Raw genomic sequence first — 23,866 nt, 5'->3', positions numbered from 1 at the left:
TGATGGATCCTTTTACTATTTAGTAAGCTACCTCAAGCAGTATTGCATTGGAGGGGTGGGATATAAATATTTTATAAATAAATAAAATAAAGCGTTCAGGGGTTTTGTGAGGCAATTAAGCCTCTGGCAATGATTGGTTGAGTTGCTCTGACTTACAGAGGGGCAGGGAAGGTAGAAGATCTTGGAAGAGGAAGGGTAAAAGAAGCAGTGGCCTATGAAAAGAAAGTTAAATGGTAGGGGTCCAGAGCAGGGATTCTCAATGTTGGGTCCCCAGATGTTATTGGACTTCAACTCCCATAATCCCCAACCAAAGGCCACTGGGGCTGGGGATTATGGGAGTTGAAGTCCAATAACATCTGGGGACCCAACGTTGAGAATCCCTGGTCCAGAGGAATAAGAAAGGGTAGAGGCTCAGAGGGAGAAGTTTTGAAAGGGGAAGCTGAAAGGGGAAAGATAAGATATGAACCTGGCCAGAAACTGCAGTGGGAAAGGTACTGTAGGCCTTTAGTCTTTATTTAAAGCTTTTCTCCCACCCACCTTCTACAGACAATAGAAGTATAAGGAAAAGAGATTTAGCTAGATAGTAAAACACTTTCAGATATATTGGCAGTCAAATCGAATGCTGGGCCTGTGGAGATCCTTCAATGCATTTTAAAATACTGTTTTGCTGTGGAATTAGATGAAGAAAGAGTTGTCTGGCTTCCAGTTTATCTGGATTTCATTTAAACCCATCATTTTAAAGCTACAAATGAAAAGCGTGTTTTCCCTCATTCCAAATAAAAGTGAAATCATATGTAGATAAAGATACAGATTCAATATGAACAGCTTTTTAAAAAATAGATGCCATTTTCTTCATGTGCCCCAAAGTAGATATAACGTACAAGGCTTTGTTTTGGGGTGAGAGAGAGCGCACATTTTTAACGCACAATAAATTAAAGTCTCTGTCAAAGCAATACAAGGTATTCAATTCTGCTGGAACTGTGTGTCTGATACAATTTTCTTCTTTGCTAGAAATCCCCTAACTCCAGTGATGTAACTGTCTTTACCAGCAAAGGGAGTTCTCTTGATCACAGCAGAACCCCTGGAAGGGGTTTTCAGGGATCTCATTTTGGTTCCAAGACTGTCTTACTGTGTAAAGCCGATTCACCATGGAATATTAAGTGTGAGTTGAAAAATGATTAGGCATCCTGCCTTCCACTAAAGCTTTGCATTTCATGATGTGGCTGCAGCTGCAACCACATCTCCAGACAAAGAGGATCTAGCAAATGATGGTGATCTGTAAACAAACACAACATGGAAAAATGAATTCAAGTGAAGGATAACCCATGGAAATATAGTAGGCCTATCCCACTGCATTAATTTTATAAGTCCACCATTAACTTAAATTGTAGAGGTGTTTAGCAAAATCTAGCTGTGCTCATGATAAAGGTAAAGTGTGCCGTCGAGTCGGTGTCAACTCCTGGCGACCTCAGAGCCATGTGGTTGTCTTGGTAGAATATAGGAGGGGTTTACCATTGCCATCTTGCAGTATCAATGTGCAATATGAGATGATGCCTTTCAGCATCTTCCTATATCACTGCTGCCCCAAATAGGCGTTTCTCATAGTCTGGGAAACATAGCAGTGGGGAGTCGAACCGGTAACCTCTGGTTTGCTAGTCAAGTCATTTCCCACTGCACCATTAGGTCACTGAAGTCACAGCTAAAATGTCAGTTAGAAAAGAAATGTACTATCTATATCAATATTCAATAATAAAAACATCTTTGGTTTAAGATGAAAGTTAAGATGCTTTACATTTTCACTCATGCTCTAAAAAGAATGGAAATTGCAAGTTAAAGTGCCCATCTTAACTTCTGAGCCATGTAAGCTGTAAAGACTTTGCACAGTCTTGGTATATGATGATGGCTTTAGAAATGAGGCTCTATGCACCCACTCTTTGCCTTGATCTTTCAGTTGGACATTGGACTGGGGAGGAATGCATCCAGGCAGACATTTAACTGGTGCAGCTTTCCTAATCCCTTCCTAGAGATGCCCCTGATGGATTTCTGCCAGATGCATCTCTGATCAAAGCGAAGTGTGGGCTCATGGAGCCTCATTTCTAAAGCCATCATCATGCACCAGTCTTTAAAAAGTATTTTCCGTTTATTTTTAGAGCATGAGTGAAAATGTAACACATCTTAGCTCTACACAACTAACAAAGGTTTTTAATTCAAAGGTTTTTGAATTACTAGATTTCCAGGCATTTTAAAAAGGGAAATCTGATTAGACATTATGTGGAACAGCTTACCCATTCTGGTTAAATGGAGTCTTCCCATTGTTATGCAGTACGACTCTGATGTAAAACCTCTGTACTCAAAGGCAGTCTGCCACCACCTTATATGCCACATCAAGGCCCTGGTTATCTCATCTCCACCTTGCATTCCCTGGAACGTTCCCAAATGGGGCTTTTAGCTCGCTTCTCCATTGGAATGGAGAGCGTTTGTTCGTACATTGTCCCAATTCGCACCAAAGTATCCATGCAACTTACTGGGGATCACTTCACACACGACTCGGATTTTTCATTACACGTTAGCCTGATTTGTCGGGCGTAACCCCCCCCCACTTTTTGTATCAATTTTCTGGGGGCAAATTCGAACTCTCAGTAAAACTTCACAGTAAACCTGTGGTAAAGCCTGCTGTCTGGGAAAGCTCCTGGTAAGTACAATTGCCACCTCACTGCTGCCATAAGTGCCTTCACAAGTCCATTTGCCACCATGCCCCCACAGCCTCATATAGCTTGCAAGGATCCCTGTTACCTTGCCAGCAGCCTGTGATCCCTCCTAAGCATTCACCATACCTTGAGTTCTCTTTCACAACCCATTGCCACCTCCTTGCATTCCCTCACAAGTCCATACACTCCACCTCAGCCATGGAAATAGCACTGCGCGGAAGTAACACTTCCTAGATGTCCCCATGTGCTTTCCCAATGTCCCTGTGTGAATTCTCAAACCCATAGGCTCTGCTTCCTGCAGAAGAGGCCCTCCCAACACTGTGAATGTAATGAGCTGCACCAGAGATGGCCACGGTGGAAGCAGCATCAGGGGGATGCTACAAATTCATTGGGACTGCAGGGCCCAATGAAGAGCCCTAGTAGCCACCACTTGTTTTCTAGAGTTTAAGAGTCACTTTTTAACTGTTGCATCTTAGCCACTTTCTGCCCCAGATCTGAAAGGGTGGTGTCTTCTAGTTGATGCCTGAAAACTTTGAGACAGATAGGGCAGACAATATAGGTCAATATCCAGGGCTTATAATGTTAGAATGTTGAAACAACTCCCGCCCCCCCATCTTAATTATATTAACAGAACTGTGACATAAGGAAAGGTTCTTTAGTAGGAGTTTTCTCCACCATAGAAACTCTCTGTGTAACTGGAGGATAAATTTTCCTTTCTATTGAAAAACTGGTGGTTTTGACCCTCCTATGCAGGGTATTGTAATATCTTAAGCCTTGCCAGGGGTGGAGACACCATTGGGCCAATGGGTTCAAAGAACCCGGGCCACCAATGGAAAAGGCTGCCAAAAGCCCTGTGGCTCAGGCTCCAGAGGAGCCCAGAGCGAACTCCCCCCTCCCATGCCTTGGCTGCCGAGAGCCCAGGCGAACTATCTGCTAATTATTTTAGGTAGCACAGACTGCCCGATAGAACGGTTTCCCCTTCCTCTCCTTTTATGGAGGGAGAGAAAGGGGAAAAGGACCTATCAGGTAGCCGACGCTGCCTGAAATGACGTGCTAAGAGCTGAGAGTGATGTCACATGCAAAGGGGGCATGGCCTGAACTGCCAAGAGCCTGAATGAGCTCTTAGCATGTCATTTCAGGCAGCGTTGGCTGCCTGATAGGATGTTTCCCCCTTTCTCTTCCTCCAGAGAAGGAGAGGAAGGGAAAAACGTTCCATTGGGCAGTCTGCGCTGCCTGAAATAACTAGAAGATAGTTCACCTGAGCTCTCGGTGGCCCGGGTGTGGGAGGGGGGAGTTCTCTCTGGGCTCCTCCAGAGCCCGAGCCACGCCCCTGTGCACGTGACATTGTGCTCACAGACGAACACGGAGGGGGCCGCTGAGCGGGGCTGGACGCAGGCCGCCGCTTGGCTGGCTCCATGCCTGAGCCTTGATTGACAGAAGTTACTGCCCATGCCTCTCCAGACTAATAGCACTATAGGCCTCAATAACTAGGCTGGGGAGACAATTGATCATCCAACTCACAGCATATCTCTCTCAATTTAGTAGCACACATCTCTTTTTTGTTTTTGACAACACATTGTTATTAAGGGATATTTTAACACTGCACACTTGGCAACATTCCACTCAGCCCAACAGAGTGATCAGGATCCAAACTGTAAACTTTTCAAAGTTCTATTTTGACCTAAAAAACCCCCACAATTAAATGAAATAAGTGGATTCAGTAATACTGGTAGTGTGATTCCACCTCATGATTATTCAGCAGTGAATAAGGACACAAGAAGCAGGTAATCTGAGTTCACTTTAAATCTGTATTTCATTTCCCCCCTTAAAACACACACACACACACACACACACACACACACACACACACTCATTAAAAATCACTACAGATTATCTTCCCAGAAATCTCCCATAAACCTCACAGTACTCCTGATTGATTTAATTTCCTTCAGGATGGTGTTATCAGCAAAATAGTGGTAGGCCTTAAGCCCATCTGACTGAAATAGGCGGCCTTAACCCTCTGGATTGTGCCTTTTAACTATATATAGTGACTCATAGAGGTGAGTCTCACAATCAGTGAGACCCGCCTTGAGACGGTTAGCTGGGAGAGCGGGCTTAGTCCGCACTCCACACACACAAGCAGGCTGAAGCCTTGGGTGGCCAAATCGGCTACCCACATGACTTGCGGCTCCATCACGGAGCCGGCGGGGGCTGTGGGGATCGGGGGCCGTGTACCCCCTGGAAGTTCCAGGATGCCTTGCACTGGAGAGACCCCCAAGCCCGGGATGCTGTTTTTAGCCTCCCAGCGGGGGTCTCCTCATGTGTTGCCGTGGCAACACATGATCATAGAGCCCAGGTTAGCGGAGCGCTCGCTCCACTAACCTGGGCTTAGGGGAGGGCTCCATAAGCGGATTATCCCCTCGTCTGTGAGCCTGGTGGTTCTCACAGTCTCCAGAAAGCTGACTAGGCTTCCTTAGCCCACTTTTTGGCAATCGTGAGAATCACCTTATTCTCTGCTTTAAGAGCCTCTAGATAACAAAGGCCACCCAATTCTTGAAACCCTCAACTCTTTTAAGGGATGGAAATATATAGCAGCCCTTATATCTTCTTTTTCTCCTTCCTTCACTCAGGCCACAAAGGCCTTGAGCAGCAGCCCTCTCCTCATCTTTCCAGGGCCTGTTCTCTGGCTGCAGTTGAGCTCTGAGGAGCTGATATGAGCTCTTCTAGCCTTGGCTTTTCTTTGGTTGATGAACCCGAGGTTAATGCCTGAAGCCAGGAATTGTACCACAGATGACTGTCCAACTGCGGTCTGGCAACCTCTAGTTTATGGGCAGAGGAGACCCACCCTCCTCCTGGTCCACCAAGGCTGAATCCTAGCAAGCCGCATCGCCAGACTGTGAGCATGGCATCAGGGTGTCGTTAAGGTGGCTGCCATTGGGAACAATCTCTGAGGGGGCCTGCCCAGCACAATCATGCCTTTTTGGCCTTGATGTCCACCTTCAATGAGCCAAAAACATTTTAACCCCTTCCTCACTGCACTCGCAGCAATGCAGGAACTTCCAAGCCACACAGTAATGCAGAAACACAATCATTTATACCCAGTAATGGCAAAAGGCACTTCCAGATGGCAACTGAGTCTTTAGGGGTATGCCCAGAGTGGCAGTTGATAGATTTGGGTGTGTAATGGGCTGGTTGCTGTCAGGAAAGGGGTGGGGGTGCTAGGTGCAGTGCACCAGAAATAGTTATCCCATGACACAACTGCATACCTGCTCCTGCAGCCCAAGGCAGATCTCATGCAAATTCAAATGCAAAGAAAAGCTGATGGCTTTTCTGGGAGATGTTACCTGCCTGGAAAGGTGGCACCTCATGAAGGCACATAGCCTGCACCTTTGCTTGGAAGGATTGGCCTGTGCTCTATGCAGCCAGAGCTTGAAGGGGTGGAATGTTCCCACACCAACTTTGTGATCATAGCATTGGGAAGGGTTGTGGTGGGGATCCCCCACCTGGCAATCCCTGTGTGGTAGCATACCTAATCGCGTAGGCGAGTGGCCTCCAAAATGGCCACCAAGCAGAGAAGGCCAAACAGCCAGCCGAATTGGCCAGAGGAGGACATAAATAAAGCTGGTGGGGGAGGGGGGACCTCTGCAGACACCCCCCCTCCCAACCTCCAACAACTCCTCTGAAGGGAGTAAGGTAAAAAAAGATTTTTTTAAAACTGAAAATGTTCACGAACCCTCCAAACAGTCGGGGGGTGTTCAGTCCGGAGTCGGACCGAACAGGGGTGGTTAGGTTCAACTTCGGACCGTCGAACCAAACAGGTTCAATGTTGAACTTATTGAATGCTGAACCTGTTCGCACATCCCTAACCACAACTCTTTCCCTTGGATTTTACAGACAGAGCTGGTTGTGAGAACGACCTCATTGAAAATAAGTGGTATCTATCAGTGGGGAAATGCATGACTATCAAGCAATTTGTTGCTGGTTCAAATCCTCGTTGGTACACCTATATCGGGCAGCAGCGATATAGGAAGATGCTGAAAGGCATCATCTCATACTATGCAGGAGATGCCAATGGTAAACCTCTCCTACCAAAGACAACCACAAGGCTCTGTGGTCACTAGGAGTTGAAACCAACTCGATGGCACACTTTACTCTATAATGTGTAATTTAATTTGATTTATTTAATATAGCTGTATCTCACCTTTCATTTGTGAACAACAAAGAGGCTTTCATAATTGTTAAAATATTACAAATAATAAAACAGTAAGCCAAACAATGAAATTATAAAACAGCAGCAGTAGCAAGTTAAATGTTCAAATGTATAAAATCAGATTCCAGCAATATAAAAAGGGATCTGAAAGAAAAGCTATTAATTATTTATCTTAAGATACTTAGGACTTGTCTCTGGTGCCTACCAATCAAATTTATGTTAATGGCAAGGCCTCTGAGACTGATGTTGAGGCCTGGGCAGATTTGTATGAGATAAGGTGGTCCTTAAATTAACCTGGTCCCAGATTGTTTAGGGCTTTAAAGACCAAGACCAGCAGTTTAAATTGAGCCTGGAAGCAACTTAGTCAGAATAAGAGATAGTTTCTGGATACAAATGTCAAGGGTAGGGGTTTCTGGCACAAAACCGAAAACCTGGTTCGGTTCGAGTAGAATTGGACTTGAACCAAGCTGCATCTGGTCTGGTTCTGTGCACACTAGATCTGGGCCTGGTCCGGTTCTAGTCTGAACCAGTTCGGGCCCAGCTTGCGGGGGGGACCAAAAACGTCCTTTTTTTAAAAAGAAGAAAAATTGTGGACTCACCACCATTGCTGGGCTTCGTGTGTGTGTGTGTGTGCTTTCGTGGCCATGGGCAGGTCTCTGATGTTCCCCCTCCCGCAGTCAGCCTATCCCCATTAATTTTTGGCCTGTTACAGGCTGTTTTGGGCCCAATACAGGCCTCTCTGTGGTGGCGATAACCATTTTGGAGGCTGCCGTGCAAGACCAATGGTCATATGCATGGCCTGACCAGGGGGGAGGCCAGCAGTGACAGGGGGGACATCAGGAGACTCCCCCCCCCCCCCGTGGCCACAACAGCACTCCCTGGAGCCCAGCAATGGTGGAAAGTCTACCTTTTTTCCCCCCCAAAATGGGAAAAAAACTCCACCCCACACTGGTCCTGGACCAGACTGGTGGGTTCAGCTCAATGTTGAGCCCTTGAGCCAGGTGAGCCCTCGAGCCAGGCCAGTTCAATGAGCTGGCTCACACATCCCTAGTCAAGGGATGCACAAATATTAAAACCCTTTTTTCTTTTTAACCCAAATTGGAAATAGTGCTGGACAGTTTCACTAGATAAAACAAGGCTCTCTCTGTCTGCATGCTTTTCAGCTCAACCCAGAGGTCTACTACCACCTTTGCTAACTCCAGAGATGATCCAGAAAGCAGGGGAAGGGGTTTACTGAGTCGTATAGAGAAAGCTGACCTAATCAGCTGGCAGCATTGGCACCAGATAAAAGGTAAAGATATGGGACTTTTGAACATTGACACCTACAATGCCTGGAGAGACGCATCAGAAAAATAGGTAAAATTTGTTAAAGCAATCTTCCCACTCAAATTCCTGGACAGTTCATATCCAGAATGACACTTTTCCTATATCCTGGACAGGACATTTAATTTCTGAACTGTGCAGGCCAATCCTGGGCATCTGGCAACCCTAATTTGGAACAGAATTGGTGTTATATGCTCCCATCAATACTCTGGCAACTGCATTTTGTAGTAACTGAAACTTCAGAAACAAATTTACAAGCAGTTTCACAGAGAGGACATCAGTCTGGATGTAACCAATGTATGATAACTGAGACCAGGTTCACCCTCTCCAGATAGAGTTACAGCTGGTGTACCACTCAAAACTAGTCATGACAAGTGTGTATGTGGTTTTGCTCTAGCCCTTTTCTTCTTCTTAGAGCATATCTTGGGTACAGTGGTCCCTCGACTTACAAACTACTCGACATAAGTATTTTTCGAGTTACAAACAGCAGTTTTAGATCCGGTTTTAGATGCGGTTTTTTCGACTTACAAATTTTTAGATGGGGTTTCCTCGACTTACAAATTTTACATGCGGTTTCCTTGACTTGCCTGCCTGTTTACTGCCTGTTTATTCTTGAAAAGAAATGTTCCTGTGCAGTTTGCAAGCCTTACTGGGGGTCTGGGTCTTTTTTCTAGGCTCCGGAACGCATTAATCCGTTCCCAATGCATTCCTATGGGAAACCGCTTTTCGACTTACGAATTTTTCGACTTACAAATGTGCATTCGGAACGGATTAATTTCGTAAGTAGAGGGACCACTGTATAAAGCACATCTTCTCACAAACAGTACACAGAAATCCTGTGCTCATAATAGATCCAAGGTCGGTGAATGTGTGGTTAGGGGTGACCTATTTAACTGAGTATCTGTATGGTGTCACCTTAAGTGGTACAGCGGGGAAATGCTTGACTAACAAGCAGAAGGTTGCCGGTTTGAATCCCCGCTGGAACTATATCAGGCAGCAGAGATCTAGGAAGATGCTGAAAGGCCATCATCATGAAGAGGCAATGATAAATCCCTCCTGTATTCTACCAAAGAAAACTACAGGGTTGAAATAGACTTGACGGTACACTTTACCTTTTATCTGTATGGTGCATAACATACAGATAAACTGCATGAATGTGCTTCTAGTGGGAAGCAGGATCATGGTGGCAGGTCCCACCCCAATCATCTACTTCTACCACTTGTTCTACTGCTTATATACCATATTTATCCAAATCCAAGACGAGGTTTCTTCCCAGTTCTTTCCTGTTATATATGGGGAGGGGGTTGTCTTAAATTTGGAGTCCTCTTTCTTTTGGGTAAATACAGGTAGGTACTGGTATAACTTGTACTTAACCTCTCTTTTAAGGCATCATCTTAAATTCAGAGACACTGGGTGAATACGGTACTGCTTTTCAACAAAAAGTTAGCAAAAGTGGTTTTCATAGAAAAAGAGTAATATACATCAATGCATGTTTTGCTGAATGTCTGCATAGTGCATATTTGTGTAGGGTTCATTCTCTCTACACAGAGTTGGTTTGGATGATATTTCATTGGCCTGCAGCACGTGCAATAAAGATGTGCATGCTCTGTGAGCACACATGTCCTTCACACCCTGACTCACTGGGGCCCCTATCTGTAATTGCATTTCAGCTAGTATTTATAGCACCTGTAGAAGAGTGGTTCAGGCAAGCCAACCCTCCCCCAATTACAGAAAGGTAATTCCAGTACACTGGAAAGGGGGAACAAGATGTGTGCTCCACTTATGTCTTCATCATGGGTGCCGAGGGCCAGTGGATGAAGTATAGTCTGAACCAATCCACAGTGTCAAACCCTAGAAAAGCAAGGTTCCCAATCATAGTCCCACATGTATGCAGTTGCTAAGTGCCATACAGATACTCAGTTGAATGTGTTTAGGTCACCCCTCTCCACACATTCACTGACCTTGGCTCTATTATGAGAATAGGATTTTTGTGTACAATTTGTGAGAAGATGCACTATACAGTTAGTGAAATAAACACAAAGGTTTCTCTCTCATATGATGGGTACATGTAGAGGTCATTCACACAGTCTAAAACTGTGTTCTACCCGCGTTTGGGAGCTGTGTGTGCTCCCAATTAATTTGTTGTGTGGAAGCAAGGCAAGAGGAAAACCTTGGTAGAAGTGATTGTGTGGAAGCCCCTAGAAGGGGCACTTAGAGGATATCAAGGGGGTTTGAGGGAGTGAAAGGATTAAATAGATGTTCAGTTTTGTATTCAAGCACTAATTGTTCACTATCATTAGAGTTCTTCAAACTCTGAGCAGGAAAATGGTGAAATTTTGTAGAATGTTGAGTTGCTGGCTAGGCTCATCTGGATTTGTGGAACTAACGCTATTGGTTGCCCCAAGGCACATGCAAATGAAATAACTTGTAAAGGTCTTACAATCAATGAAATAGTGGTTTGTTCTGTGTGTGTTTTTAGGACCAATGAAGTGCTTCTTCTCAGTAATGGTTGTGTGTTGTGCACAATGCGGTGAATTGCTGCAGGAAAATGTATGTATCAATTTTGTTATTTCTGACTTAAAATGGCAATATTTTAAATTTCTTTTTTAAAAAAATCTGAAGTGTTTTATTGACAACTTAAGAAGCAAAATAACCTATGTGAAAACTTTTCTAATTGCCCTTGCTAGTTGTCTATTTTACTACAATAGCAGCTTGCAATCTGATTGATGGGGATGATAAATTTCCTGTACCCAAGCAGAGTGCACTGCGGGACAAATTTCTTTGGAGCATGCAGAAGAGACGTTTAACTCCTGTTGCCCCGCTGATTCTCAGCCTGTTGCTCATAGTGCTGAATGGATGGCCTGTGCGTACCTCTAATTCAGTAATCAAGGCACTCTTTTCTCTGTGTACAGTTTATTTATGCTCTGAGCATGAGTCTCCTATGCACACCGAATGGAGCTAATGGGAGTGTACATGGGGCTTTCATTTCCAGTATTGGCCAGGTGCCGAGCACAGCACTTGACACCATGTGCACATGATCTATTGACTACTATGGAGATTTATTTACATATATACAGTACACACACACACCTGCTCACATGTGAGGGAAAGGTCATGCCCTCTGTTTAAGTGGTATATAGAGAGAGACTATATTGTACAATTTAGCTGTGAACCACAAAACTGAATTATGTTGCTTCTCCGATTAGCCATTCTTAACAGAGTGTATGTGCTATTCAGTACATGCTGTATGCAGCTTTTTCTTTAGAAATATCCTGTTACATGGAGCTTCATAACTTAGGAACAAAGTTGTGATTTAATCTTTTGTAATGGTGCTACCCAAATTGAATTCATCTGGCTGCTATATTGCTCAGTGAATGGTTGTATAGTTTTATTATATCGTGAATGGATATTTGAATTTTATTAAGCAAAGTATCTGAGAGAAATGCATTCATTTAAAGACCTAGGACTAATGTGATAGATCTGGCTCTCAGGGTGCTATTAGAATGATAGCGCTCAAATTATCAGATGAAGATAATTGTACTGGCTACTTGACAATTGAATGGGAATGTTTGAAAGTTTATCCATGATGAGAAGAAAAGTTGAATGGCTGGCTGGGGTACTTCCTAGAAGAGTAACTATCTTGGTCTGCAGTATCAAGAACATTAAAAGCATTCTAGTGCTTTGGAGAACAATTGTTTTTTGTGGCATGAGGTTTGGTGGCTGCTGAGGTGATGCACAATGCAATAAAGTGCCACATTACCAGGGTGGGAGAGAGCCTGAAAGTGGGGGAAATGAGCTCGATTGGTGCAAACCTGCACACAGCTATGTTTAAGGTAACATGAAATGTGATTGTAGTAGGAAGATGCTGAAAGGCATCATCTCATACTGTGCGGGAGGAGGTAATGGTAAACCCCTCCTGTATTCTACCAAAGAAAACCACAGGGCTCTGTGGGCGCTGGGAGTCGAAATCGACTTGACAGCACACTTTACCTTTAGGTGCTGGAACTTAGGATGGGCTGCTGGTGAAGGACTGCAAGCAATTTTTATTGAAGGATTAAGGCAGACGTCAGTGCCTCAGCAGGGTGCTGAAAAACAGACCTGTAAGGGGGTCGCAGACTCTCTAGAAATGGCAGAGGTTGCCCCATTACATTATTTACCATGTTTTGGACAGGGCTAGAGGTGTTAGAGAAAGGGATAGAACAAAGACACACCCATAACTACCTGCTGTCTAGGTGGAGATCATCTGTCCACTTGGGGTTCTCTCCATGTGTGGGTGTGCATGCAAGCAAGGGAACAAGCATGGGTGTGTGCGAGTGAAATGAATGAGTGAACTAACCTCACGGGGAAAGGATTTTGTAGGCTGAGACATGAGGGCAGGAATATGTGGGCCCTTAAGCAAAGGATTTTGATGTACTTGATTCCAGAGGGTGTGATTCTGGGGCAGATTGCATGCCTCCTGTAGGTGATTACTTAGGTGTTCCTCTTTGACAAAAGGATGTTTTTAACAGGAGTCCTGCTAAAGAGGCAGACTGAAAAAGAAAGGTGGGAGGGGGCACACTCTTCTTCAGCATGACTAAGTCAATTCTGCTGCAAAAGGGGAGGAAATGTCGTTGACCCTTAGCATATCTACAGACCAGCTTGTTAAAAGAAGGAAGCTGCATTCCATTGCCAATCTTCTCCTTTCAGAAAGTGTAGGTTTGGTGGCTCTCGTTCTCTGTACATGCCTCAGAGGCAGCCAGAGTGTCACTCCCAGCCCCTTGCAGTTGCACATGACCTGGAGGCACCAAAGAACACCTAGAGGTCATGAACACCTAGAGGTCCTGCACTCCCTCACTGGGGAGGACGGGTGGCCTGCCTTCCCTGGCAGACGAGCAGCTGCCATTCCTCCCCTCCACCGCACTGCACACCCAAAAGAGCGATGATGCAGTGAAGGGAGATGCTCGGAATGGGAGGACTTCCATCCTCCTGCATCCCAGGGTGCCCCAGGGCATGCGTGTGGTGGCTCCTCTCATTAGAGCAGCTGCTGCTCCTTCTTCTGGCTCACTGCCAGAAATAGCAGCAGGCTGGGGGGAAGTTGCTCAATGCGATCGCTGAGACAATCACTGGTTGAGGTTAAGCAAACCATAGGTTTTTTTATCCTCAGCTAAATGCTGAGTTTGTAAGTGGAGTTTGGCGTGGTGCAGCTTAACCCAGGCTGGTCTGCGCGTGTGAATACCCTTCTAGTCCGAATGCTCTGTTTCTGCTTCTAGGATCTTAGGAATACAAGCAGGCTATGGCTTTTCTTCTCATGGTCTGAGAAAAGACAGATTTCTCTATTCGGGGTTCACAGGTGAGTAGGCAAAACACAAGCAGGGTAACACCTCTGCGCGCACTCAGCTTGACTATACCTGCACTATATAGATTGTGCCCACTTCACCTACTTGCTGCTTGCTGCCTAGCAATGATAGGCAGCAGCAGGTGTATTGTCCATCTAGCCACTGCTTGATATTGGTGGAGAATAGCATGGTACATTTCTGAAATACTTAAACGAATGGGTCTGGGAAGTGGTGATCTCCTTGTACTTTGTGGGAGGAGAGCTATAAAAAGCATTTCATGGCAATTTGTGGCGAACAAAAGTCATAGTTTCACCACCATGACAATTATGATGTAAGGTCAGTGGATGAGTGTTCTGTTTCCATGTACATGTTCTTCAGATTGACATGCAGCTGGCCCTCGAGCAGATCCTCTGCAAGTCGCTGCTCAGCCCCTATGCCCCAGACCTGCGAGCTATTGCCCATGCCCACATTGCACAGACAGCAAATATTTTTCATTGCGTCGGCCTCCTCAGTTTGAGTGTGCTTCGTCAGCTCTTCACCTCGTGCTTGCTGTGTTTTATGTGTTTTATAAAAGGTGTGTATTTAATTAATATTTTTTATATACTGTGGCCCTAATATACTGTGCAGACAAAGGGGGCCCACCCACAACTATGAGGCTATCATTTACTGTGGAGTGTTAAAATTACTGTGATTGTTAAAATTGTTCTCAGTAGATCAGAGCAGAACACAACTGCACCCAAGCAGTGCTTTCTCAGAACTCTCTCTTTCCCTCCAGAACTTGCCTGATGTATCTCTTCCAGACTTGCCCCTTCTCTGGCTGTCAGTCATAGACTCTGATTCCGCCTGCCATTAACTCTTTCTGGGCAGGTTCTGCTGGGTGACACACAGACAAAACATTTTTCTGGCTTTACTTTTCACTCCCATCTGTGGGATCCGTCACATGTCCCACCCTTTCTCTCATTGCTTCAGGGGAGGTTTTCCCAAACCTCTCCTAGGCAATGGGTGAAGCATGTGGTTTTTAATATACAGTACATTTAATACTTTACCTTTTTCTTTTACCAGTTACACTTATAAAAATTAATAAACACTTTTTATCACCTTTATTATTATTATTATTATTAACATTTATATCCCGCTCTTCCTCCAAGGAGCCCAGAGCGGTGTACTACATACTTGAGTTTCTCTTTCACAACAGCCCTGTGAAGTAGGTTAGGCTGAGAGAGAAGTGACTGGCCCAGAGTCACCCAGCTAGTTTCATGGCTGAATGGGGAGTTGAACCCGGGTCTCCCCGGTCCTAGTCCAGCACTCTAACCACTACACCACGCTGGCTCAATCAATACACATATCATATCAATACACATATCATAGTTATATTCAGAAATACATTTTATGGACATCATGTCCCATTACCTGAACTTTAGGTAAACCTTCTGGAGAGTGCATCAGCCACAACATTCTTCTTCCCTTTTATATGTACTATGTCAAAATTATAATTTTGCAACCCGGTACAGTCTCTGCTCCATTACCTTGTACAGGCATGCTGCTCTATGGTGACATCTTGCGTGGAGGTCCTCGCTGCTTCCTGCCACAATCCCTTCAAGGATTCATCCTGCTTTTGTTCAGCAAGAAATTCTGCAGCATGCTCCCCTTGCAGTCAACTGTCTGCATTGATGTCTCTGGGATTGTTTGCTCTGGGCTGGGCTCTGTAGGTGCTGTCTACTCTTCAGAAGCCTGAGGCCTACTTCTTATCCCTTGATCTTATAAGTCCAGCCTGGCAAGTACTGCTTCTTTTGCACCAGATCAGGCTTAATAAGGGTGACTTCTACCCCTCCAGCCCACCACCTCTTCACCACTCACTCCCACAGGTTCCATATAATCCCCGTTCAATTCCTCCTTCACCTTCCAAATCTGTAACAGCCTGGCTGGGCCTTCAGGAAGTGCCTCCTCTGAGACAGGGTTCTCTGGGGAGCTTTGTTCAGTGGCTTGACTTGGAAAAAGAATGGCACCTTAGATATTTTTTCTGCACCTGCACTAATTAAAAAGAGAGAAGAAGTGTTGAAGCAGAGGAGCATTGTCATGAGGATTATCGACGTCATTAAGATGTTAGGCAAGCAAGCACTTCCTTTTCGAGGTCACAGAAATGGATCAGCTTACACTCTGGATAATGAGGTTCTGAATCATGGCAATTTTTTAGCTACAGTGCAGTTGATGGCAAAATATGACCCCATTGTGGCAGCTCACGTTTCTGCAGTACAAAACAAGTCTACACAAAGAATCAAATGATTAGAACAACAAGAAGAGGCTCAAAGTAAAGGCTGTGGTGGACTTGTTACATACCTGAGTAAAACAGCTATTAACATGTTAATCCAAATTATGAAGAATACTAGCCAACTCCACACAGAGCATCTGTGCGCTCTTTGGCGCCAGCGGTTACCTCCCCCCCCCTCCGCTTCTGCCCCAGTCTCTGCTTCCGGGCCCAGCCACCTCTCCTCCACACTCCCACTTCTACCCCCCTTTCTTTCCTCCCTCCTGGGCCTTGCCTCCGTGGCCGGGCCAGCCCACCACCTCTGGCCTCCACAGCCGGGCTGCGGCGGCGGCGGCCAATCCTCCTGGGTGCGACTCAGCCAAACAGGCGCATCCGCCACTCAGCCAATCAGCTGGGCTCTGGGACGCACATTCCAAGGCACACCCAGGAGAATTAATATAATAGATGATACAAGAAAGAATTAGTCATGAAGTTTCTCAAGCAAACTATTATTCTATTCAAGTTGATTCAACAAAAGATAATTCATCCATCAATCAGTTTAGCATTATTATTTGGTATGTGCTTAAAGGTGTTATCTGTAAGCGACTGCTTTCAGTTGTGCCAAGTTATGATGGTACAGGACAGGGACTTTTTGATCTATTGACAGAAACATTACAGCATCATAAAATTGATCCCAAAAAATGTTTATCTGATAGTACAGATGGAGCTGCAAGCTACCATGGCCAGTATAATGGTTTACAAAGTAAAATTACTGATGTGGCTCATCAACATGTTCATATATGGCACTATGCCCAGGTCTTGAATTTGGTGATAACTGCAACAACAAAATGTTGCATGCCTGCAGTTTCTTTTTTCAATTTGCTCCACAATTTAGCAACTTTTATGAAAACATCATACAAGAGAATGGCTGTATGGATGAAGTTGTTGGAAAACATCTAGGACAAGAAAAAATGAAATGATTAAATCTAATTGGTGGGACAAGATGGTCAGGAAAATCCAATGCAGCAACAACTATGTTTGGACGTTTTGATGATGCCGCTGTCAGTACTTTTGTAAATCTATTGACGTGCTTATCAATGATACAAGATTCAGACAAGTCTGATGCAAAAACAAAACAAGAAGCAAATGCTTTACTTCAAAGTCTTCTAAAGTATGAAACAATATTGACAGCATTTACTTACCTGTATATATTTGAAACTACATCCCCGTCATCAAGTTCTTTACAGATAAGTGGTTTAGATATGTATGTTTACTGCATGGAGTTTAGTAGATTCAGCTACAACAAAGTTGAAGAAAAAGGCAAGAACATTTGATAACGTTCACAGCAAGGCATTGGTATTTGTAAACAAATGTAATGACAAAATTTCACAGTTGAATATGGATGAAAATCAAATATTGGAAATTGACTCTTTGGAAACAGCATTGCCAGTTAAGAGGCAGAGGAAGAAGAAAAGAATGGCAGATGAGCTTATAGATGATGAAGGAAATTCCTCAGATTCTCTAGCTGATTTTCGAGTAAATGTGTTTAACCTAATAATGGACTGCATTGTCTAGTCACTAGATTCACACTTTGTACAACCCAAAAAGTTGTATAAAGATTTATCCTGCTTGGACCCAGCAAAGTTTAAAACTATTGCAGAGAAGGGCCTTGAAGATGAAGCATTGGAAGGTATTATTAAGCTGTCTCCACAAATCAGCAAAGATCAAGTAATATTGGAATTGTTTTCTTTTGCTTCGAACTTTGATGTATTAAAGCTATTGCTCAATGATGATGAGAATATGGATTCCAGTTGCAACAAGTGTAAAATTTGTAGCACTTGCCCATCGTGTGTACTAAAAATTCTGGCATCCAACAGACTTCATGACAAGGCATATGATAACCTTTATGAACTTTATAAAGTTATCTGCACACTATCAGTTACTCAAGTCCAATGTGAGAGGACATTTTCAAAGCTAAAAATCATAAAGACAAGGCTAAGAAATTCACTGTCTGAGGAGAACTTGGAATCATACATGTTGCTATCCATTGAAAAGGAATTGTTAGATGAATTGGATGCAGAAGCAATATTGACAGATTCACACAATCATCTAGTGAACTCAAACGATTGCTCTTAATATAGTGGACTGCATGAAATATGCTTTTGAACTACCTGTTAATGTGTAAAATGTTCAGTACAAGGAAACTATTTAAAAATATCCACCATTTATTTAAATTTTTTTTAAATTAAAAATTCAATTATAACAATCTGTACTGTATACTGCCAGTAATATGTACAATATATGTACACTGTAATTACTAAAAATATACATTTATTTCACAAAAATTTTAATTGTACCTTTTTTCCACTTCTGTATTTTTGAAAATTTTATTTATTTCTTATAAAAAGTAAATGATAGCCTTATAGTTGTGGGTGGGCCCCCTTTGTCTCCTGGCAACCAATATTTTTAAACCCAGCCCACCACTGAGATTGAGCATCATCATTTGGGTTTGGAAAGAGGGGATGGGCTTTAAAGCGAGACACTTTGCTTGGGCAAGTCCAGATATGCTTGGCCAAAATGATCTACAATTTCAGTGATCAGGTATCCCTCAAACATCACTTCAGTGGCAAACAAGTGTGACACAAATAATCTGTGCTTGGCATTTAAGGCTATATTATTATTACATTATGTATTATTGGTCCTAGTTAACAATCCCTAATGTATCAGGCATTGGTCTTAACGGATCTGTAGATTCCTATTCATTGTCCTTATTTGACCATTACCTTGGTATGGGAAAAGTTAAAGTTGCAATAATGTAGTAGCAGTAGTAGTAGTAGGAGGAGGTGGTGGTGGTTTTTAAGAGACTTATTTATTTATTTGATTGATTGATTGATTGATTGATTGATTGATTGATATGCCACCCTTCCAAAATGTCTCAGGGTGGTCTACAACAGGATAAAAACAATTAAAACCAGTTAACAATTAAAATCAAAACTTTAAAAACAGAATAAAACCGATTAAACATGCAAACAGCTAAAAACCCTGGAAAATCAGGGCAACCTTTTAAAACAATTTAAAACAGTTTGTCAATCATTTAAAAACCCTGAAAGGCCAGGCCAAACAGATAGGTTTTAAGGGCTCTCCTGAAAGACAGTAATGAACTCAAATTACAGATTTCTGCCAGGAATGCATTCCACATCCCAGGAGCAGCTACAGAGAAGGCCTGCCTCTGCGTCACCACCAGACAAACCGGTGGCAACTGAAGATGGACCTCCTCAGATGACCTTAACGTGCAGTGGGGGTCATTTCTAAGAAGGCGGTCTCTAAGATAACTCAGACCTAAGCCATTCAGGGCTTTAAAGGTAATAACCAGCACTTTGTATTCTGTCCGGAAACATATTGGCAGCCAGTGCAACTGTTTCAAAACAGGCATAATATGGTCTCTCTGGGTTGCCCCAGAGACCAATCTGGCTGCCGCATTTTGAACTAACTCAAGTTTCCAAAGACAGCCCCACATAGAGCGTATAGCAATAGACAAGCCTTGTAGCTGGTTGGGGGAAATCATGTCTCCAAATGAAATCATTGCCGCTGTCCTTCTGGACTTGCCAGTAGTGGGGTAAACTCAAACAAACTCTGTGAACTCAGTGGGCCTAACATCCAAGTAAATATGCTACATGTTTATACATGCTGTAAATGTGCTCCTCTCTCCCCTCACCAACTTCTTAGTTTCACTCTTTTGAAGACAGAATCATGTTTGCAAGTTATGACCTCAGTAGGAATTGGCTTGGCTCACACCAAGCAAGGGCTGGTGGGTGGGTGGCTGGGAGTCCCAAGCCATAAACATTAGGGTTGCCCAGACAGCTGTAGTACTTAAAGAAACTCAAGTGAAAGATCCCAATTAGTGTAGGGAATATTTATGCAGCTGAGGATGGGTTGTAAATGTTCCAGGGCACTGTATCTGGAGATTCGAGTGTGTTGATGGATCTGTGAGCATCTGAAAGGTATATCGACAATAATGAAGTCTGAAGAGAGTCACCTATAGAAGTTGCTGCTCTGGCCCCTCTTGGTGCTGATCACTCTTAGTTCAGTCTAGAAAGGATATATTTCGAACTGGCTTTTCCACATCCATGACTCTGACCACTGTCAGAAACTAGATAAATTCTAGGATGGCTAAACTTGTGTTGGGTGAAAAGCAGGTATAATTGCATGAAGAACACAGATTATATATTGTATTTGGATCTGGTACCACTGGTACTACACTACATCTAGTGTAAGAGTCTTTCTTTCATAAATGTATGGAGAACCTATTTGTTGCTTTTTAGATATCATTAAAATATGACATTTTAAAAAGGATAGCCTAATACTTTATGTGGTAGGTTAGGGAGAGGTACATAATTATGGATATCGGTTCTGGGTGTGGAAATAGGTGATCCCAGCACATTTGACCCCTTCAAACACTGACTGCAGAAGACATGCCATGAAGTAGTCATTGAGGCTATTCTCACGACTGCTCGAAAGTGGGCCATGGGAGCCCAGCCCACTTTCGAGCGGTTGTGTGCAGTACCAGGAGACATGCGGCTCCCGGCTGCTAGCCCTCCTAAATGCCCCTCCGTTAGATTGATTGGGAGTCACCACAGAGACTCACGAGCAGACCCCTGACTGGGAGGCTACAGCAAGCCTCCCAGCCCCAGGGGTCTCTCCAGAATGCCCCGAATATTTGCACAGGGCATCCTGGGACTTCTGGGGGCCTGGCAGCCCCTAATCCCTGCTGCCCCTACCGGCTCCGTGGCGGAATGGTAATTGTGTGGGTGCCTGATCCAGCCACCCAGGGCCCACCCAGGGCGGGCTAGCGACTCAAGTGCAAGGAGAGCTCATTGTCTTTCTGAAATAATCTATGTGCTAAACCAGTGATGTTCTATGAGCTAAATCAGTCAAGTTCATACTGCGCTCTGCAAAACTAGAGTAACTTGGCAGATTATTGAGAGTTTACCAATGAGAAGATTAAAATACAGTAAAACCTATTTATTGCTTATTAGATGTTAAATTAGATTGCTGATCTCTTGCCATGTGTAATTGTAGGGAAGTGTTAAATGGGCTTTACTGTAGTTCATGCTTTCAGTTCACGTGGGGTATCATTGATGAAGCATTCCAGAGCTCCACATAAAGTAGTTGCCCTAGAAGCTGCCTCAGAATCCTTTGCAAGGTACAAATGTTCCATGGTGGATGTTTAGAGACATCATCAGATAAATTTGATGTGGATCATGTTCCCAGAAAGTCAAAAGCTTAGAAACCACTGTCTAGACAAAAACTAGATATTCTGAATTCTGATATTCTGAAAAACGAGATATTCTGTCTAGATATTCTGAAACAGAATATCTAGAATATTCTAGAAATATTCTAGATATTCTAGGTATTCTGAAACAAAGTATGTAATGGAACGAGCCAACACTAGGTACAGTGTTGCAGGCTCTGTCATTTAAGGATAAGCAAAACAATTTAAAATGAACAGTGTAGAAAATGGCATTGTCAGTGGGGTATGTTAAATTACTTAGCACTTGTTTCCATCTTTAATTCTTACTGTCACTTGGCTACATTAAATTACTCACCAGATCGTTTTAGTCTTTGACTCCTACTGCTTCTCTGAAATGAGGGCTAGAGAATAAAAATGATATGAAATTAACTGTGTGCTCAGAAAGCATTAGACTGTGTTTCTTTTAGCTGATTATATTGAACAGAAATACGGATTCTGATAGTGCAGCCCCTTTCAGGTTTTTGTTACAGCTTGTAAAGTGTCATGTACATGTACAGTATCCCCCAAAGTTCACCACAACCTTTTGGTAAAAACTGTTTATGGGGAAATAATGAGAGGAATTCAGGGTAAGGGATAAAACTGTTTAATTTTCTCACAACTTTGGCAGAGGAGCATACCAGTGGCGGTGGTTGTGCGGCCCGGGTCACTGTAGGAGGCAGCAGAGTTCTCTTTAGAGGAAAAAGGACATCCATGCAACCACCCCCAGTGGTATATATACTCCCTGCTGAAATTACAATAAATTCTGCTCCCATCTCTGACAAATGTTGACTGGGTCCCATTATTTTTGCTGTATGTGAATTGGGCAGCAAAATTTGGGTGGGTGTGGGGACAGTTTGAATCAACTCTAGTGTAGATTCATCTGTATGTACAGTTTATTATTCACAATTATACTTGAATTATATTTCACACTTCCACAGTATGAAATTTAGAAAAAGTGAAATTTGGGGGAAAAAATATGTAAAAGTTCCTTCCAACAAAAAAGAGCTGAGAATTCTAAGGGAAGCCAAATGAGTTGATAGGTGAAAGGTCCTCAGGGGATTTCTGCACATTTGTAACCTCCAGATACACACTCATGAGGAAAACAAGCACTGTCAGTACTAGCACAAACACTGCAGTGTCAGCCCCCCGCCACCACCAGATCCTTTTCTAAGTATTTGAGCAGTCCCCACCTCCATTTTACTGAATTCCTCTTTTTGTCAAACCTATAACTTTTATCTTCAGACCCCCACATAGATATTTTTCTCCCCGCAAAAGTGTCTTTCTCCCCCCCCACCCCGCCCCAACAACAACAACAAAATAAGTGAAGAATTGCTTCTCAGGCTTTCCCTCTGTCTGCAGTGCACCCCTGGTTTTCTCTAAAGTCCCGCATTTGAACTAATCTAGAGTGAAGCTGAATGCTAGGATGAAGATGGCATGGAGGAGGGTGCTTCTATACAGGGATTTATTCAGGGCACCAAGGCAGGAAGTTTAAGTAGGAGGGGAAGTGGGGGGAGCTTGCTCTCTCTCCTCAATTACTGCAGGTGCCTTCTGTTTCCCTGCTGGTCCCACCTGAAGCTCTGACTGTCCCCCATACCCCATCCCTCCTTTTGCTTCCTGGCTCTGCCTCTTATACGGAAGAGTGAGGAAGTGCTAGAAAGGATACAGCCATGCGTTATTTCTTTCATCTATGTTTAATATAAAGACTTCTTTGTATACAGTAGCTTTTCCTTGCTTCTGACACTATTACTTTTTCTAATCTTGGTTTTAAATGGGTTTTTTTAAGAAAAACTATATTTGTTAATAGTGTGAGTTGTGCTGATTTTATTTAGTCAGTGATTTTTTAAGCACACCATTTTCTTTAGTTTGGTTTAGAGAGCTTTTAAGGGCACAAATAAGCTTCAAGAGAACACACGGCTTGCTTCACAACAATAAAAATGTGTATTCTGTTTCATGTTTGTGATTTAATAATAATTTCTACTAAAACAGGGTTGGCCTGAAATATAGATTTTATTTTTTTTAAAGCACATAATCTGATAATGCTGATTGATCTGATACACTTTACTTCCAATGCAAGTTAACATTGAATTAATACCTACCAAGCATGTGCTCATAGCTGAACTAAGCGCTTTTAGTTTAATGCAGATTGCACATCACCTAGAAACTGGTACTAGGGTATGTTGTAGACCATCTTAATCTTTTTCCCCCAAATTCCCTGGGAAGTTGAACATTAGCGAGATACAGAATTATCACTTCACGTTTATTAATGGAACCCAAGGAGAATTAACAGGGTACACTAGCAGCTTTTTTTAACCTGACATTTTTCATCCCATTTACTTCAAATTTTCTATTAGGTTTGAAATGTGTATCATACTGTGAGGATACATTTTAATCTGGTCCCCTTCATATTTTTTGACAGAGCATATTAATAAATGCAATTGAAATACAATTAACTTGAAAGAAAAAGAAAATAAAGCATATTCCTTCTTCACAAAAAAACATTCTTTAAAAGCCACAGAAAAGGTCAGGAAAACTTATGGTTTGATCCTGGAACTTGCTGTGCCAGCAAATAAGAGTTTAGGATGGACTGCCAAAATTGCTACTTTACCACAGTATCACAGCCTGTTGGCCTGTTGTGAAGTGCATCGTAAGTTGATCTCTCCTGGTTTCGTGTACAACCTAGTCCAGGCCCACACAGTTGTGAAGCACCAAATAAATCCAACCTGTTGGCCATTTATCTGTGGTCGCCAGGAGTCGACAATGACTCGATGGCACACT

At 43.2% G+C, this 23,866-nt stretch overlaps 2 long non-coding RNA genes across 5 annotated transcripts in view; one reads left to right on the top strand and one right to left on the bottom strand.

Annotated features, from left to right (window-relative positions):
- Positions 1-805: 805 nt before the first annotated feature.
- The window catches only part of LOC128325032 (uncharacterized), a 44,687-nt gene continuing 21,626 nt past the window's right edge, over positions 806-23,866 (bottom strand). Inside the window, exons 2-5 of one of the 4 annotated variants that reach the window (XR_008307228.1) lie at positions 21,408-21,453; positions 17,004-17,098; positions 15,083-15,587; positions 806-1,276 (exon numbers count right to left, since the gene is read on the bottom strand). This is a non-coding gene — a long non-coding RNA (uncharacterized LOC128325032). Of the gene's footprint in view, positions 1,277-15,082; positions 15,588-15,893; positions 16,305-17,003; positions 17,099-21,407; positions 21,454-23,866 lie in introns of those variants that run through there. The other 3 variants (XR_008307229.1, XR_008307230.1, XR_008307227.1) reach the window with 3 other exon arrangements.
- Positions 4,042-13,570, top strand: LOC128325031 (uncharacterized). The gene is made up of 4 exons (XR_008307226.1): positions 4,042-4,492; positions 8,082-8,209; positions 10,721-10,791; positions 13,491-13,570. It is a non-coding gene; the product is annotated as an uncharacterized LOC128325031 (long non-coding RNA).

The sequence above is a fragment of the Hemicordylus capensis genome, chromosome 4, assembly GCF_027244095.1.
Source record: "Hemicordylus capensis ecotype Gifberg chromosome 4, rHemCap1.1.pri, whole genome shotgun sequence".
NCBI classification, from domain to species: domain Eukaryota; kingdom Metazoa; phylum Chordata; class Lepidosauria; order Squamata; family Cordylidae; genus Hemicordylus; species Hemicordylus capensis.
The sequence above is the reverse complement of the archived record's forward strand: the minus strand, read 5'-3'. Positions and strand labels throughout refer to the sequence as shown.